This window comes from Macaca mulatta, chromosome 6, assembly GCF_049350105.2.
Source record: "Macaca mulatta isolate MMU2019108-1 chromosome 6, T2T-MMU8v2.0, whole genome shotgun sequence".
NCBI classification, from domain to species: domain Eukaryota; kingdom Metazoa; phylum Chordata; class Mammalia; order Primates; family Cercopithecidae; genus Macaca; species Macaca mulatta.
Genome location: NC_133411.1, coordinates 107,440,035 through 107,452,621, shown reverse-complemented (window position 1 = coordinate 107,452,621; position 12,587 = coordinate 107,440,035). Strand labels below are relative to the sequence as shown.

At 37.9% G+C, this 12,587-nt stretch overlaps 1 pseudogene; it reads right to left on the bottom strand.

Moving 5' to 3' along the window:
* Positions 1 to 9,504: 9,504 nt before the first annotated feature.
* On the bottom strand, positions 9,505 to 11,374 carry LOC701586 (ATP-dependent RNA helicase DDX18 pseudogene; annotated as a pseudogene).
* Between the last annotated feature and the right edge of the window lie 1,213 nt (positions 11,375 to 12,587).

Sequence of the window (12,587 nt, the reverse complement as noted above, 5' to 3'; positions counted from 1 at the left end):
AGATACAGAAGTAGTCAAGACAGGAGAGGTGGAGTGCAAAATTAGGGAATAATAAATGCTAAGTTTTAAGTGACAGGACCTAATGTTGTCTTTTCTGTTGATCTTTTTTTCAATAATGAAAGAATCAGGAGCAGGAAGAAGTCTTGACTCAAAGCATTGTAGTTCTGAGTCCTTCCTACCCTGAGGAAGAATTTGACAATTCTTAATCTACTTTAAAATGCTGGGGATTAGGGCCAAGATGGCCAACTAGAAGCAGTTATGGTGTGTGGCTCTCACAGAGAGGAATGAAAGGGGCAAGTAAATACAGCACCTTCGATTGAAACATCTGGGTACTCACACTGGGGCTAATCAAGGAAACAACCTACAGAAAATGAAGAAAGGCAAGACAGGACAACAGTCCACCAGCAGTGACACGGAGCCAGGGGAACCTCCTTCATCCAGGGAAATGGTTAGTGAATGTGCAACCCTGGGAAACAGTGCTTCTCCAATGGATCTTTGCAGCCTCCAAAAGATCACTCTTGGGTCAGGAGATCCCCTCATGAACCCACTCTACCAGGGCCTTCAGTCTGATTCACAGAACTGTGTGGAGTCTTGGGGGTGCTGCTGCTTAGGTACACACAGAGGCCCAGGAGCTTTACGTATTCTGGTTCCAGGCTTCCTGGCAAAAGTGACTGCAACTCTGGCAAGGTGGGAGGTTGGACCTCTCCTGGTAAGGGGCTGAATCCAAGGGGCAGAGCAGTGATGGTATGTAGGTCCCACTTCCATGGCATCAAACAGGATAAGACCCACTGGCTTGGAATTCCAGCCAACCACTGGCAACAGTGTCACCTTTACCTGGGGCAGGGTTCCCAGGGGCAGGGGTGGACTACCATCTTTGTGTTTGGATAACTCAGCCATTCCAGCCTGTGGACTTTGGAGAACCCAAACTGACCGAGGGCAGAAGGGATCTCCCAGCACAGCACGGCTTCTGTATCAAATCATGGCCAGACTGCTTCTTTAAGTGGGTCTCTGATTATATTAATCAAGGTAATCTAAAGGGACTGAATGAATAGGATAGATGTGTACATATAAAGGGGAGTTTACTAAGAATTATTGAGTCACACAATCACAAGGTGAAGTCCCACAGTAAGCCGTCTCCAGGCTGAGGAACAAAGAAGCCAGTCTGAGTCCTAAAACCTCAAAAGCAGGGAACGTGACAGTGCAGCCTTCAGTCTGTGGTCAAAGATCCAAGAGTCCCAAAGCTGAAGAACTTGGAGTCCAATGTTCGAGGGCAAAAGGTATTCAGCATGGAAGAAAGATGGAGGCCAGAAGACTAAGCCAGTCTAGTCTTTTCACGTTCTTCTGCCTGCTTTATAATTCTGGCTATAGGAGCAGCTGATTAGATTGTGCCTACTCAGATTGAGAGTAGGTCTGTCTTTCTGAGTACACTGACTCAAATGTTAACCTTCTTTAGCAACACTCTCACAGATATACCTAGAAACAATACTTTGCATCCTTTGATCCAATCAAGTTGACACTCAATATTAATCATCACATCAATCCATTCCTTTTCACCGGGTGAGACATCCAAACAGGGGCCTCCAGCCACTCCCACTGATGTTCTCTGGCTGACAGAGATTTGAAAGCTTCTCAGGACAGAGTTCCCAGAGGGAGTGGTGGGCAACCACCTTTGCTATTTGGGTGACTTAATTGTTCTAGCCTCCAGGTTTTGAAGAGCCCAAGTCAATCAGGGTAAAAGTGGTACCCCAGCACAGCATGGCTGCTCTACAAAAGCATAGCCAGACTGCTTCTTTAAGCAGGTCCTCAATCCTTTTCCTCCCGACTGGGTGAGACCTCCTAAAATGAGTTGCCAGCCACCTTCTTCAGGTATATTCAGACCAGCAACAGGTCTGTACCTCCCTGGGACAGGGCTCCAGGAGGAAGGGGCAAGCTGACATCTTTGCTGTTTTGCAACCTTCACTAGTGATACCTCCAGGTACTGGAAAATCCAAGGTAACTAGAGACTGGAGTGGACTGTCAGCAAATTGTCACAGCCCTACAGAAAAGTGGCCAGTCTGTTAAAAGAAAAATAAAACATAAAGGTCAGAAACAGCAACAATTGAAGGTAGATAAGTCTACAAAGATGAGAAAGAATCAGCGCAAGAATGCCAAAAACTCAAATTGCCAGAGTGCCCTCTCTCCTCCAAATAACTGCATTACTTCTCCAGCAAGGGTTCAGAAGTGGGCTGAGGCAGAGATGGTTGAAATGACAGAAATAGAATTCAGAATATAAATAAAAATGAACTTCAATTAGCTAAAGAAGCACATTGCAGCCCAATGCAAGGAAGCTAAAAATTATGATAAGACATTGCAGGACCTGAAAGACAAAATAACAAATATAGAAAAGAACATAACTGAACTGATAGAGCTGAAAAATGCAATACAAAATTTTCATAATTTTAATACAGAATTTCATGATACAATCACAAGTATTAACAGCAAAATAGCATTCAGAGCTTGAAGACTGTCTTTTTGAAATAAAACAGGAAGAAAAAAACACAGAAAAAAGAATGAAAAGGAATAAACAAAACCTCCAACAACTGTGGGATTATGTAAAAAGATCAAACCTGTAACTGATTAAGGTACCTGAAAGAGATGAGGATAATGGAACCATGTTGGAAAACATACTTCAGGATATCATCCAGGAGAACTTCCCCAACCTAACAAGACAGGCAAACATACAAATTCAGGAAATGCAGAGAACCCCAGTAAGATGCTCTATGAGAAGATCATCCCAAGACACATAATCATCAGATTTTTTAAAGTTGAAATGAAAGAAAAAATGTTAAGGGCAGCTAGAGAGAAAGACCATGTCATCTATAAAGGGAAGCCCATCAGACTAACAGCAGACCACTCAACTGATACTCTACAAGCTAGAAGAGATTGGGAGCCAATATTCAACATTCTTAAAAGAGATTCCAACCCAGAATTTCATATCTGGTCAAATTAAGCTTTATAAGTGAAGAAGAAATGAGATCCTTTTCAAACAAGCAAATGCTGAAGGAATTCATTACCACCAGACTTACTTTACAATAGTTTCTGAAGAAAGCACTCAATATGGAAAGGAGACTGTTACCAGCCACTACAAAAACACACTGAAGTACATAGACCAGTAACACTGTAAAGCAACAACATAAACAAGTCTGCAAAATAACTAGCTAACATCAGGATGACATAATCAAATCCACACATAACAATACTAACCTTAAATGTAAATGGGCTAAATAATCCCATTAAAAGACACAAATTAAAAACAAAACAGACGAAGAAGCTGGATAAACAATTGACAAACATTTGTATGCTGTCTTCAAAAGACCCATCTCACATGCAATGACACCCATAGGCTGAAAGAGATGTAGGAAAATCTACCAAGCAAATGGAAAACATAAAAAGCAGCAGTTACAATCCTAGTTTCTGAGAAAACAGACTTTAAATTAACAAAGATCAAAAAAGACAAAGAAGAGAATGACATAATAGTAAAGGGTTCAATTCAACAAGAAGAGCTAACTATCCTAAATATTTATGCACCCAATACAGGGGCACCCCATATTTATAGAGCAAGTTCTTAGAGACTTTCAAAGAGAGTTGGTCTCCCACACAGTATAGTGAGAGGGGCTGGGTGTGGTGGTTTATGCCTGTAATCCCAGCACTTTGGGAGGCTGAGGCAGGTGAATCACCTGAGGTCAGGAGTTCGAGACCAGCCTGACCAAAATGGAGAAACCCCATCTCTACTAAAAATTCAAAATTAGCTGGGTGTGGTGGTGCATGCCTGTAATCCCAGCTACTTAGGAGGCTGAGGCAGGAGAATCACTTGAACTTGGGAGGCGGAGGTTGTGGTGAGCTGGGATTGCGCCATTGCACTCCAGTCTGGGCAACAAGAGTGAAACTCCATCTAAAAAAAAAAAAAAAAAAAAAAGCAAAAAAAACCAGGAGATTTTAACACCCCACTGACAATATTAGATCATTAAGACAGAAAAATTAACAAAGATATTTAGGACCTGAACTCAGCCCTAGATCAAATGTACCTGATAGATATGTACAGATCTCTCCACCCAAAAACAATAGCATGCACATTCTTTTTATTACCATAAGACATTTACTGTAAACTTGATCAAGTAATCAGAAATAAAACACTCTTCAGCAAATACAAAAGAACTGAAATCATAAGAAACAGTCTCTCAGACCACAGCACAATCAAATTAGAACTCAAGACAAAGATATTCACTGAAAGCCATACACCTACATGAAAATTGAATAACTTGCTCCTGAACGACTTTAGGGTAAATAATGAATTTAAGGCAGAAATCAAGAAGTTATTTGAAATGAATGTGAACAAAGATAAAATGTACCAGAATCCCTGGGATGCAGCTCAGGCAGTGTTAAGAGGGAAATTTAAAGAACTAAATGTCCACATCACAAAACTAGAAAAATTTCCATATCAGATGTTACAGAAACAAAATAAAAATTTACCATGTTACTATTAAAATAATGCAGGGCTGTATAACACATATTGAATTATCATGATCTTCATAGGAAGTTCAAACACAACCAGATAGAACTTTTTGTCTCTCCTTTCACAGAAGACATAGTAAATTTTTCAACCTCTATGCTTTACTCATGTTCAAGATGATTCATTCAATTCTCTTTGCTGAACATTAATTAATAAAATGTTTAAAATGACAATAAAGATTATCTCTTATTTAAAATGTGAGAGATAAATATGTATATAATTTATTTTCATGAGTATTTTAGGCTTTATAGATCTTTCTTTTTTCTTTTATTTTTTAATTATACTTTAAGTTCTGAGATATATGTGCAGAAGGTGCAGATTTGTTACATAGGCATACATGTGCAATGGTGGTTTGCTGCACCCATCAACCTGTCATCTACATTCGGTATTTCTCCTAATGCTATCCCTCCCCTAGCCCCCTACCCCCCAAAAGGCCCCAGTGTGTGATGCTCCCCTCCCTGTGTCCATGTGTTCTCATTGTTCAACTCCCACTTATGAGTGAGAACATGTGGTGTTTGGTTTTCTGTCCTTGTGTTAGTTTGCCGAGAATGATGGCTTCCAGTTTCATCCATGTCCCTGCAAAGGACATGAACTCACCCTTTTTAATGGCTGCATGGTATTCCATGGTGTATATGTGCTATATTTTCTTTATCCATTCTATCATTGATGGGCACTTGGGTTGGTTCCAAGTGTTTGCTATTGTGAACAGTGCTGCAATAAACATACATGTGCACGTGCCTTTATGGTAGAATGATTTATAATCCTTTGGGTATATACCCAGTAATGGGATTGTTGGTTCAAATGGTATTTCTGGTTCTAGATCCTTGAGAAATTGCCACACTGTCTTCCACAATGGTTGAACTAATTTACACTCCCACCAACAGTGTAAAAGCATTCCTATTTCTTCACATTCTCTTCAGCATCTGTTGTGTCCTGATTTTTTAATGATCGTCCTGATTTTTAAATGATCACCATTCTAACTGACATGAAGTGGTATCTCATTGTGATTTCGATTTGCATTTCTTTAATGACCAGTGATGATGAACATATTTTCATATGTTTGTTGGTTGCATAAATATCTTCATTTGAGAAGTGTCTGTTAATATACTTCAACCAATTTTTGAGGGGGTTGTTCATTTTTTTCTTGTAAATTTGTTTAAGTTCTTTATAGATTTTGGATATTGGGTCAGACGGATAGATCGCAAAAATTTTCTCCTATTCTGTAGGTTACCTGTTCACTGTGACGATAGTTTCTTTTGCTGTGCAGAAGCTCTTTAGTTTAATTAGGTCCCATTTGTCAATATTTTTTGTTGCCATTGCTTTTAGTGTCTTAGTCATGAAGTCTTTGCCCATGCCTATGTCTTGAATGGTATTGCCTAGGTTTTCTTCTAGGGTGTTTATGGTTTTAGGTCTTATCAATTAAAGACTTATCAAAGTCTTTAATCAATCTTGAATTCTTCCTTACACCTTATACAAAGGATAAGTCTTTAATCCATCTTTAATAATATACAAAATATTCTTAATACATATAGAAAATAATCCATATTTAATAATATACAAAAATTGTGTATAACTTTTGTATAAGGTGTAAGGAAGGGGCCCAGTTTCAGTTTTCTGCACATGGCTAGTTAGTTTTCCTTACACCATTTATTAAATAGGGAATCCTTTCCCCATTGCTTGTTTTTGTCAGGTTTGTCAAAGATCAGATGATTGTAGATTTGTGGTGTTATTTCAGCGGCCTCTGTTCTGTTTCATTGGTCTATATATCTGTTTTGGTACAAGTACCGTGCTGTTTTGGTTACTGTAGCCTTGCAGTATAGTTTGAGGTCAGGTAGTATGATGCCTCCAGCTTAGTTCTTTTTGCTTAGGATTGTCTTGGCCATGCAGGCTCTTTTTTTGGTTCCATATGAAATTTAAAGTAGTTTTTTTTTTTTTTTTCTAATTCCGTGAAAAAAGTGAATGATAGCTTGATGAGGATAGCATTGAATCTATAAATTACTTTGGGCATTACAGCCATTTTCATGATATTGATTCTTCCTATCTATAAGCATGGAATTTTTTCCATTTGTGTCCTTTCTTATTTCCTTGAGCGGTGGTTTGTAGTTCTCCTTGAAGAAGTCCTTCACATCCCTTGTAAGTTGTATTCCTAAGTGTTTTATTCTCTTTGTAACAATTGTGAATGTGTGTTCACTCATGATTTGGCTTTCTGTTTGTCTATTATTGGTGTGTAGGAATGCCTGTGATTTTTGCACATTGATTTTGTATCCTGAGACTTTGCTGAAGTTGCTTATCAGCTTAAGGAGATTTGGGGCTGAGACAGTGGGGTTTTCTAAATATACCATCATGTCATCTGCCAACAGAGACAATTTGACTTCCTCTCCTCCTATTTGAATACTCTTTATTTCTTTTTCTTGCCTGATTGCCTTGGCTAGAACTTCCACTACTTTGTAGACTAGGAGTGGTGAGAGAAGACCTTGTCTTGTGCCAGTTTTCAAAGGTAATGATTCCAGTTTTTGCCCATTCAGTATGATATTGGCTGTGGGTTTGTCATTAATAGCTCTTATTATTTTGAGAGATGTTCCATTAATACCTAGTTTATTGAGAGTTTTTAGCATGAAGGGCTGTTGAATTTTTTTGAAGGCCTTTTCTGCATCTATTGAAATCATGTGGTTTCGTTGTTGGTTCTGTTTATGTGATGTATTACATTTATTGATTTGCATATGTTGAACCAGCCTTGCATTCCAGGGATGGAGTTGACTTGATCGTAGTGGATAAGCTTTTTGATGTGCTGCTGGATTCAGTTTGCCAGTATTTTATTGAGGACTTTTGTATCGATGTTCATCAAGGATATTGGCCTGAAATTTTCTTTTTTTTGTTTCTCTGTCAGGTTTTGGTATCAGGAAGATGCTGGCCTCATAAATTAAGTTAGAGAGTCTTTTTCTAGGAATAGTTTCAGAAGGAATGGTACCAGCTCGTCTTTGTACCTCTGTAGAATTAGGCTGTGAATCAATCTGGTCCTGAGCTTTTTTTTTTGTTTGATGGGCTATTAATTACTCCCTCAATTTTAGAACTTGTTATTTGTCTATTCAGGGATTTGACTTTTTTCTTATTTAGTCTTGGGAGGGTGTATGTGTTCAGGAATTTATCCATTTCTTCCAGATTTTCTAGTTTATTTGCATATACATGTTTATAGTATTCTCTGATGGTAGTTTGTATTTCTTGGGATCAGTGGTGAGATCCCCTTTATCATTTTTTATTATGTCTCTTTGATTCTTCTCTCTTTATTAGTCTGGCTAGTGGTGTATCTATTTTGTGGTTCTTTTTAGAAAAGCAGATCCTGGATTCATTGATTTTTTGAAGGGTCTTTTGTGTCTCTATCTCCTTCAGTTCTGTTCTGATCTTAGTTATTTCTTGCCTTCTGCTAGCTTTTGAATTTGTTTGCTTTTGCTTCTCTAGTTCTTTTAATTGTGATGTTAGGGTATCAACTTTAGATCTTTCCTGCTTTCTCTTCTGAGCATTTAGTGCTATAAATTTCCCTGTAAACACTACTTTAGCTGTGTCCCAGAGTTTCTGGTATGTTGTGTTTTGGTTTTCATTGGTTTCAATGAACTTATTTATTTCTGTGTTCATTTTGTTATTTACCCAGTAGTCATTCAGCAGCAGGTTGTTCAATTTGCATGTAGTTGTGTGGTTTTGAGTGAGTTTCTTAATTCTGAGTTGTAATTTGATTGCACTGTGGTCTGAGAGACTGTTTCTTATGATTTCTATTATTTTGCATTTTCTGAGAAGTGTTTTACTTCCAATTATGTGGTCAATTTTAGAAGATGTGCAATGTGATGCTGAGAAGAATGTATATTCTGTCTATTTGGAGTAGAGAGTTCTATAGATGCCTATTAGGTCTGCCTGGTCCAGAGCTGAGTTCAAGTCTGGAGTATCCTTGTTAACTTTCTATCTCATTTATCTGTGTTATATTGACAGAGGGGCTTTAAAGTCTCCCACTATTATTGTTTGGTAGTCTAAGTCTCTTGTAGGTCTCTAAGAACTTGCTTTATGAATCTGGGTGCCCCTGTATTGGGTGCACATATATTTAAGATAGTTAGCTCTTCTTGTTGCATTGATCCCTTTATCATTACGTAGTGCCCTTCTTTGTCTTTTTTGATCTTTGTCAGTTTAAATTCTGTTTTATCAGATACTAGGTCACTCCTGCTTTTTTTTTTTTTTTTTTTTTTGCTTTTCATTTGCTTGGTAGTTATTCCACCATTCCTTTATTTTGAGCCTATGTGTGTCTTTGCACTTGAGATGTGCACATGAGATTTCCTGAATACAGCACACTGATGGGTCTTGACTCTTTTTCCAATTTGCCAATCTGTGTCTTTTAATTGGGGCATTTAGCCCATTTACATTTAAGGTTAATATTGTTAAGAGTGAATTTGATCCTGTCATTATGATGCTAGCAATATTTTCAGGAGGAGTCATGAGATACTGTCAAAGTCCAATAAATATCTAAAAACAGAAAATGACCTGAGACTCCTTTCTGCATTACCACCAGCTACCCAGTACACTGGGTCACCTTATACAGCAGTAAGTGCAGCAATCCATGACACAAAAATCTTCACAAAACAAGAAGAAAAAGTACACAAAGAATTATATTAAAACAGTAACATACATTTGTGTGTATGAGGGAGAAATATTTAAAATCAAAATATTATATAATCACAAGAAAGTCCAGATATTCCTTGCTCTGCCCTTGGGCAACCAAGAAAATTAAAACCTGTTTTATATCCCAGTATAGAAGAGAGACTTGACATAAGTAACAGTGCTCAGTGCTTGAGACCCAAGTCAATTTGTACTCGTGTTAGATAAGTTTAAATTCTAAAGGCTACAACAATCCTGTTAAATCAAGGGGAAAATTCATTTTAAAACAAAGTTATTCAAGATGAAAGAATAGCATGTCTTCAGTTAGAGAACTGCCTGCTATTGGATGATTTCTTGCTAATGCGTTTAGAGATTTTGTACTTCTCAACTTTGGTAGCCAAATCCACCACCACCTCCATGCTTTTTCTGCTTGCCTTCATTGCTCTTGATTTTCAGATCAACAAGGGAGCAACTTGAAACCAAATGACAGAGTAACTTGAGAACAATTTAAGTTATTAACATTAAAGATCTGTTTCAGAGAATGGGAATCATAGGCTTGTATGTATGACTTATATGTTTCCTGGGCTGACTTATGAAAAAAGTAATTCTTTTTAATCAATTTCTCAAGTTGAGACTGAATGTCAGAAATTTTAGACCAGGAAAAGTCAAATTCACTTAGTGGAACCTTGGATTGTTTCAAGTAGCTAAGAAAACCCAATTTTTCTAGGCACAAAATGAGCAAGGCATGCCCTCTCCCATTTAGGCCTCTGGTTGTTCTACCCACACAATGAATATATTCCTTAGGGTCATCCGGAGGATCATACTGAACAATCCAGTCCACGTCAGTAATGTCCAGTCCTCTTGTTGCCACATCTATGCACAATAGTGTTCCCAGTTCTGCATTGGAGAACTGGAAGAATGTGGTCGTACGTTTGTTTTGCTTTTGCTTTCCACGAATGACCAAGACGAGCAAATCAATTCAGCAACTCATAAAGGTATTTCATGGACATACAAGATGGAAAGAAGACCATAAGCTTCTTCTTTCAGTTCTTAAGGAATGTAAAGAGCAGAAGGAATCTCTTTTCATAAGGACAAACAACATATCCATGCTCAAGACCATACACTGTTGCATTAGTATTATCATCATCAACACCAATATACAATGACTCCTTTTTCAGAGAAATCCTTGCCAGGTCTTCAACTTTTGAAGTTTGGGTGGCAGAAAAGAGCATAGTCTGTCTATGTGTTGGCAAAAGTTTAATAATTTGCTTTAATTCCTCTTCAAACCCAATATCCAAGATACGATCAGCTTCATCAATAACTAGGCACTGCAGGTTTTTATACATAAACCCTGGAGTATTCTCATATGGTCCAGCAGACGGCCTGGTGTGCCCACAATGATGTTGATCCCATTAGTAAGTTTCTGTGCTTCAGCAGATCTGTTACTGCCACCCATTATCAACCCACAGGTATGCACACGGTGAGTCATTAGCTCCTTAAGAACCACCAAAAGTTTGCATGACTAGTTCTCCCATAGGGAGAGAATAAGGGACTCCGGTTCCATTCCTGGGCATGAACTTTAACTTAACCATGAATTCAACTGCAGGGATGAGAAAAGCCAGGGTTTTACCACTGCCTGTTTTTGCAGCTGCTAGATGATCCCTACTTTCCGGAAGTGGTCTGATACTTTTATGCTGAATTTCAGTCATATTTGTAAAGCCCTTTTCTTTTATTGCCTTCACAGTGTTTTCATTGACAAGATTATATAGAGAATCAAATGAAGTATATTCGAAAAGCTCCTGTCAGTCCCAGGGGTAGGCTGGGCACCTCACTGTCATCTTCATCATTATCTGTTTTCTCCACATTATTTTCTGTTTCTTTAGGAGTCTCAGCACTTTCTTCTTGAGATTCCCCTTTGTTTTCAGTTTTTGCTTTTCTTTTTTTTGTATCAGGCCCAACATCGTTCATCATTTTTCTTTTTTTCTTCTTTTCCTTTTTTGATTCTGAATTGGGAGACTGCATTGCTGCTTCTCCGTTGGTTAATACAGTGGATTTCTGGGGAGATTTTTAAACTTATATATTTTCCACTGCTTCTTGAGACACATCTCCACTTTGAGCTTCTGATAAGCCCACATTCATGGAATGTTTTGATTTTTTAACCTTTCCATCTCCCATTGTTTCTTCAGACACATCTCCATTTTAAGTTTCTGATAGGGTCAGATTTGAGGCCCCCTGCAACTTTAGGTTCTACTCCCGCAATTTGAGGTTCTGCTTCTAGATCATCTTGCACAGGAGTTTCATCAGCAGGTGTCCAAGAAGTGCCTAGACCACGGCGCCACACAGTACAGCTACTGAATTCTTGGGGCTGATGTTACTTTCGGCCGCACATGCGAGGCTCAGTCAACTGGAAATGCCTGTAGTAGATCTTTCTTTCTTACTATGTGGATTCAAACATGTCATGACCCCATAGTTTTTTAAACACAACTTATAATCAATGTCTGTCATCACATTTTTAACTTATTCTAGGCATGTTAAATTCTATTTATCCCCATATAATTTTATCATTGATAAAATAACTGATTTCAGAACAAAATCTAAATCGTTAAATAAAACAGATATTAGGTAAAATACAGGCTCTAGTCTCTAGTATATTTTACATATATTATCAAAATTTAAATAAAAACTTGAGTTTGATAAATGATATTATCCTCACAGGGGAAGATAAAATATTTTCCTTCCCTCATTGCTAGGTTCATTGTGGTAGTCCTGATAACAAATGACAGATTAATAAGTGAAAAGTATACACGTTTATTTAATAAGCTTTACATGACATAGGAGGCTTCATAAGGAAATGAAGACTCAAAGAAATGGATAAACAGTGTATTCTTAAAGCCAATGTATTGCTTTATGGTAGGTTTCATGAAGAAATAGACAATTGTGGAGCAGTATAATTGGGTAAAAAAAGTATAATTAAAATTGCAATAAACTAGGGGGAACTTAGCAAGACTTGTTTCTTCAGATTTGTCTCTGTGACTGTCTTCAGAGGTAAGAAGAATATTTCTGTCCTCCAGATATAGGGAGGGTATCTCTTCAATAAGTGTCTTGTGACCTGCTTCTGGAGAAATTCAGAAAATCCTTTTTAGGGTTTATCACTTGCTTCAGGAAAGAATGGCTTGGGGAAGGTAAAAATGACTTTTTGGCTTCTGATATATTTTCAAATGCCAAGATGCCATATTTTGGGGTAGGCTCTCCTGAACCCCATCATCTTTAAGAGGCAGGACTATCTCTGTTGATTTTTCTCTATGGAAAGCATTAGGAACCCCACTGTTTTATCTCCTTCATTAATTCATTCAATTCTAATTGGAGATCTACATCATACAAGGTACTATGCCAAGGGCTTAAA